Genomic DNA, 7,271 nt, shown 5'->3' on the forward strand with positions numbered 1-7,271 from the left:
TGGAAAATAATGTTTTTTTTTAACCTTAAACCGCATAAACACATTTCATTACACCAAATACACAAAATAATGTTATTTTTAGCAACATCATATGACCCCTTTAAATGCAGTTTTCAAAAGGCTGGTGATTTTTGACTGGGAACACTGAATTAGGTACAGGATTTCCAGTGCAGCAGAAGGGTTAATACTGTATGACATGATCCTGACTCTGAAAACATGCGGTGAGTTATGACGGCTGATCTATGAGATCGCAGACAGGTGTTGGAGTGATGGATGCACACATCAGCTCATCACGCTGAATCCGTCACGTGTCTGACCGGACCAACGGTCCTAAATGTGCATGTTTGAATTGTAATATTTCAATGGAACAACCACACAGTTTTTATCCAATCCCTGCACTACGGGCTGATGGGTTTCTGATGGATGAAGGTTTGTCTCAGTTGGGAATATGGCCGTATCTTTAGCATCAATCATTGACAATGGAACAAATGAGCGAGCACTGAGGAAACACCAACAACACAGAATAAATAATAGACTTGAGTATTATGGTTTCTATGGAATTACTGGATATTGGGATCTTGATTTGGTTTATTTCTCACCCAAAACACACACAAAAAATAGTGTTTAAAGATCTACAACTAACTTTATTTTTCATGCTTTATTTTTTATTTATTTAGACCAAATAGTTTAGAATTGATATTTGTTATCATAATTTTTCAGTAACATGAGCATAATTATCAGCTTTTAAGCCAGAATTTTTTATATCAATGCATCCATATCCATAACATTATTATGTCTGAAATATCCTTAATAATCAGTAAATATGTGTATAAAAATATAATTATACGTTAATATTGTTTTAAATTCATAGGACATAATTCTTCAATGAGCTGTAGACTGTGTTTAATAATGGCAGCTCTGGAGTCAGACAGCTTATAGATTTTGTACTACTGCTCAACAAGGTGGCACCTCATATCACATTTACTCAGTAGAGAAGAGTGACAGTCAGTCCTGACAGGAATGTCCCTGTTAATGGTCCTGGCCATATATATATATATATATATATGCGTGGCACATCAATCACCAGCTGCTAAATTCAAATCTGTGTTTGCGGTTTGGCTGGCGTTTTTACAGTGCTGCAAATTATAACCAATCACACACAATTCTGTTGAGCTTATGAAGGCAATGGCCAATCAGAGGCGTTCAGGTGAGTCATCGCTGAAACGCCTGGTGTTTTGTTCAGTGCGTGCCCTCGTTGACTGAATTCTGCTCTCTGGCGAATTCTCTTATCAGAAACAACAAAGTGCAGATTTGCGCACGATGTAAGTAGGATATTCAGTGTAAACAGCTTCAGTGAATATAACGGGAGTTTTTGAATCTGGCTAGACTGTTATGATAGTGTAATGTAAATGTTCTTTGTACAATGAAAGTGTTATAGCCTAATTAGTAACTTACAATGCTTTTATTAAATGAACGTTAAATACAAAGTCAGTCGTATTAAACATATTTTATTACATTATGACACCCATATCTGGTGCTTAAGTGAAAAGACAGGTTTTATGGTGTAGTTAATTGATTATAACAGTCTACTTTGCCCATCGCCCATTATAGATCAACTAAGATGATCTATAAAGGTGCAAAATGCAATTACTTACACATATTTGAGAATCGAGATATTTCATGATATAGTTAACAGGTTTGGGAAAATTTTTATAAATAATAAGCCTACTACCATGTGTCCCATGACAAGCCCCGCCCCTTCACTCATGCCCCCTCAAAAACAATAAGTGCATGACGCCCTTGTGACAGACCCATAAATACATGTTATAAACGTGTGAAATATCTGCATATGATGAGATTCGTTCACATCCATTATGCCCCTCAACCTCTTTCTACAATAACCTTTTTCATCATTTTTTTATTGCTGTGAATTGTACTGCTCTTTGTTCACTTACTTCTTGCTTTTAAACAGTGGATGATTGTGAATGGCCAAGAGTCGCTGATATTCAAGATCGGTGCCAGAATCAGATCAGGAGTGAAAGAAGCAGTGACAAGTCTTTTTTTGTGAATAGAATCAAATGATTCAAATCCAAACTCGCAAAAATTAATTCCCAAAGTAACAGAATCGATTCTTTACTCTCACAATAAGCTGCAAAATAATCAAACAAGATAATACTTCTTTTAAACACAAACTTCATTGACGTTTTATAAAGTTAGTTTTGCTCAAAATAAGAAAAATAATATTGGCCAATGGGCTAAGAAAAAGAAACATATATTCTAATATACCCATATATTTTTTGAAAACACAGTTTTGCTTCTAAAGTAACGTAAAATTTTGAAACATGTATTATTATTATTATTATTATTGTTGTTGTTGCAAGTTATTATTATTGTTGCTATTGTTGCAGTTTTATATATTTTATCCACATGATATTTGTGCTTGTTGTCTTAATGTTGTTGGGTCACTTGCTGCAATAAATCAGTGTTTCCATTTTTCACCATATGCCTAAAGCAGATATATTATTGATTTTTGTAAATCAGTTTCAATCTCTCTGATGTCAGAGATTGTCAGAAGTGGCCAAACACAACATGTTCCTGTTCATACAGATGTCCATAATTTGAGCAGATGAATTCTTGTTATGAATCATGCTCATTTCCCAAGCTTTAGCCTATTCTACAACAGAAAAGCAGTGAAAATTTGTATTGATTTTCCAAAGCTTTGCGATACACTAAGAAACAAATAGAGTGCTGTCTCAGCTATTGAATATATCAGTGTTTCTGAATCATTAGTGAAACATTAAAAATCATATTCAACACAGTAGGAACTGTTTCTCTAAATGTGAGGTGCATGCATCCATAAAATAAATAGAAAGAATACTGAAAATCCATGTTGTGAAATGAGTAAGTATCATCTCAGTGTATTAGGCTGTGAAGATCTGACGGTGCTTCATTGGAAGCAATTGCCATATATTGCATCAGGAAACGCTGAAGTTACACATATGCAAGAGTGGATCGAAATGAAGGTCTGTTGGCATCAACCTACACAGTCCAGCACTGTACTAATGGGTCGGGAAATAGAGGTGGGCCAGGCTGACAAGGCAAACACAAAGGTTGATATTTTGCCTAGCAATCTGACTGAGATGAGATGTGCAGTGACACCGGCGCACTCATCAGCATTATCCAAAGCCGTGAGTCAGTTTGCAGATGTTGCTTGAAGCTAAAGTACCTGTAAAGAGGCAAGGAGGCGAAACTCCTGGGGATTCTGTTGGGTTTGCATAAGGAGATTCACGCTCAGGTTTGTAATTAGCACTCTGAACGGATCCAGGGGCATTTCTGAACTAGAAGCAACCACAACACCTGTAATTACATGTGGATCAAAACAGGTGGATTTCTGTGAAGTCCTCAACTTCTAAAGCACTGTCTGACAGGGAGCAGGGTTGAACACCCACAACCTGAATCGCTGCATCACAGAGGAGGATATAAATAACCAAATTAGAAGATGGATTCAAAGAAGGAGCTGGGAAAAGTTTCATAACAGCGGATCTATGGCTGATTGCTCAAAACCCACAAGAAAATGTACAATGGTAACCATAGTTTCTGCCTAAATATCATTGCTCATACAGTTACTGTTCCTATGAAAAAGAAAACAACAGTTTTTTAAAAAGCTACCAATAATGTCACTGTCAAATATGTAAGCAACTAACTAAATTGTAGACTAAATGTAATGTTAATATGCCGGGAAGCAATTTTTAGGTTGAAATCCCTGAAAAAGTGCAAACGTTGTGTATTTGTGGTCCTCTCAAAAACTTTTAAAACTTATCTTGAAGGAATAGTCAATAGTTCATGCAACAATGACAATTAGCTGAAATTGTGCTCACTCTAAGGCCATCCGAGATGTAGATGAGTTTGTTTCTTCATCAGATTTGGAGAAATGTAGCATTGCGTCACTTGCTCAGCAATGGATCATCTGCAGTGAATGGGTGCCGTCAGAATGAGAGACCAACAGCTGATAAAAACATCACAATAATCCACACCACTCCAGTCCATCTATTAAAGTTTTGTGGAGCCAAAAGCTGTGTGTTTGTAAGAAACAATTCCATCATTAAGACGTTTTTAACTTCAAACTGTTACTTCTGGCTAAAATATGATAATCCATAATAACGCTTTCTCTAGTGAAAATGTCTATCTCCTGTTGTCCTCTCACATCAAAATCCACCCACATATTTGTTTAGAGCTGTTTTGGAATGTTTTTGGTTTGTAAACGGTGCTTGATCTGTGCAGATTTCTCTCCTGATTCAGACAAAATGACTTCTTCACTGAAGGAAGCGTTATTATGGATTATGGACTCGTATTTTGGCAGCAGTTTACAGTTAAACCATTTTAACGATGGATTTGTTTTTTTACAAACACGCAGCTTTTAAGACGTTAACTGATGGACTGGAGTGGTGTGGATTACTTGTGGATTATTGTGATGTTTTTATCAGCTGTTTGGACTCTCATTCTGACGGCACCCATTCACTGCAGAGGATCCATTGGTGAGCAAGTCGACCTGAGGGTGAGCACATTTTCAGCAAATTTTCATATTTAGGTAAACAATTCTTGCTTTTTAGAACGGCATGTTATGCAAGAGATGCTGCAAAAGACATAAAGCGTGAGTGCCCCTTAGATGTCTGTTTAGCATCTTTTCATAGAACAACAATGGAAGAACAGTGCAGTGAAGTGCAAAAACAGCCGCTTAGATGATATTCATTTAAGATTTCACATTAGCATTCAGTAATGTTATCACATTGCATGTTCTTTTCATTTTAAAAATATTTATGCAATTTAGTGAGGCTGTTAATAGACACAGCTATTGACAATTGATGTATCATAGATAAAATCAATAGAATCATTTTGTGAAAAACAGGAGCAATAGAGAGCATTTGGTCATGTAACAAAGTGCTGGACACAATCAGGTCGGTCATTTGAACTGCACAGACAAATACTGTTGTGATCCATAATGAATAAAGTCGCAAGAGTTGTCGCTTTTGGTTTGTGCTTGAGAGCGCAGTTGTGCTCAGGTGGGTGAGTGGAGAATCAGCCATTACCATGGGTGACTGAGTTAAAGTCAACACAGATTGCAATGAAGGCTTTGCATTGTTGTTTCATACTGAAGTAAAAACACAAAAGACCTGGCTAATGTTGCTGAGAAGAACCTGCAAACTGAATCCTGCAAGCTCTTGAGCTAAAGAATAGGTTTGCATTGTTTCTCTGTGAAGGATGGAGGTGGGCAGTTGGTGACAACACACTTTTTTCCCCCCACAATTTTTCTGTAATGGAAAAAGCAAAATATTGATTTACAGTAAACACACAAGATGAAGACACAAATTGCCGAGCCTCAGAAACAGTTGTAAGGTCATCGATCCCTCTAATCCTCCCTAAAGCCTTCGGATAAATTCAGGAATATTTGAGGAAAAACATGACATTTCCTGAAGGTCTCCTAGAGGGTTTAATCAAATCTCAGTTTCTGCAGACATTTTAGTCTCTTAAAATGAAATAACAGTATTTCACAGTCATAATGAGTGTATAGGCCTATATGCTCATGTAATACTCATGTAATAGAATTGAAAATGGGTAAATGAGAAATAAGTGCACAATAAAGAAAAAGAAAAACTCTTGAGGATCTCAACAACACGTCAAGCTCTTATAAATGTAATTTTGGTATTCATGTTGTTTCATATGGCTTTAAGCTTTCATGCAATTTTCTATACAAAAAACCTACCCTGTTAAAAAAAAACAGCATATGCTGGTTAGGTATGTTTAGAAGAATGGCTGCTAGTCATGTGCTGGTCCTAAGCTGGTCCTAAGCAACTACTGTAGCTCCAGCTAAGGACCAGATTAGGACCAGCACACGACCAGCAGCCATGCTTCAAAACACACCTAACCAGCTGATTAATGTCCAATACAAGAAGAAACATAGTTATTTCAACAAAAAAAATCAAACTTGAAATGTAACACAGGGAATTCTGGGAATGTCAATTTACGGTTATTCACTGTAAGCTATACGGTCTTTTTCACTTCCAAAAACGGTATACTACCGTAAAATTAATGTCCAATACATGTAATGTCCAATACAGTTTTTCACCGTATATAGTAGGGGAATTTACCGTTAACCATTTAACAGGTTTTTACTGTAGCATTTTTACAGTCTTTTACCGTTAAATTCACGGCCATTTTTTACAGTTACAGGGGTTTGCGGGGGGGGGGGTTGTCTTTTATGTACTTTTTTCAAATATTAATAAGCAATAAACCAGTTTTGTTTGTAGTTATAATATATTTTGCCAAACTAGTGTCCTCAAAACATGCCATTGAAATATAATTTAGCAATTAAATACATACTGATCATAAAAGAGGTGTATTTTAGTTGTTGCATGTATGATTGTAATGTATTTTTGAATAAATTTTGATTTAAAAAAAAGGCTCATGTCACTGACCCAAATACTAGGAAATTCTGTTACTCAAACAGATTATGTGAAGATGATTTTTCAAGCTAGATTTGTGCTATTTGAAGTTCAACCAATCAAACACAACACAGCCTTTAATTAAAAAAAAAACAAAGACCATACACTACTTGATATATCATTATTCAGATCAGCATCACAAATATCAATGACTGTAAGTTCACATTGTGCATGTCACCGGCCTGGCCACATGAAGGAATATTATGTATGAGATTGAGGGGTTTTTACATATGCCAGCTTCTCATCATTTGGGATTCACCCTCAGAAACCTGGAAAGAAAGTTGAGTTGAAAGAGAATCTCCTCCTAAGTGAATCCCTGCAGTCCCCGAGCACTGAGAAAGATGAACAGAAGCGCTTCATTAACAGCGGCGACATGATTCTCTTTGTGTGGGGATTTCCACTGTCTCTGACATTCTCGAAAAGCTCAAGCCATCTCATACACACCCTGAGGATGCACTTTAAAGCTTCAGTTTTACAGTGGGTTTCAAACAGAGGAATAAGGAAGAAGAATATTCTCCACTCTAGTCAATATGGCTGAATCTTGCTCTAAATTGAATAAATAGTAGTAAGTTGAAAATAGAGTGAGCTTTCACATGGAAATCTTAAACAATGACTAGAGGTCAGCATGGAAAAGACCTGATGAGACAGTAGTTGATGTGTTTTGCAGGCCGTGTGTTTAATGCCTACACTCTAAAAAATGCTGGGTTAAATACAACCCAGTGCTGGGTAAAATAGGGACAAACCCAGCAATTGGGCTGTTTTAACCCAGCG

The sequence above is a fragment of the Sinocyclocheilus rhinocerous genome, unplaced genomic scaffold, assembly GCF_001515625.1.
Source record: "Sinocyclocheilus rhinocerous isolate Xijiao unplaced genomic scaffold, SAMN03320098_v1.1 scaffold792, whole genome shotgun sequence".
In the NCBI taxonomy this organism is placed as follows: Eukaryota; Metazoa; Chordata; class Actinopteri; order Cypriniformes; family Cyprinidae; genus Sinocyclocheilus; species Sinocyclocheilus rhinocerous.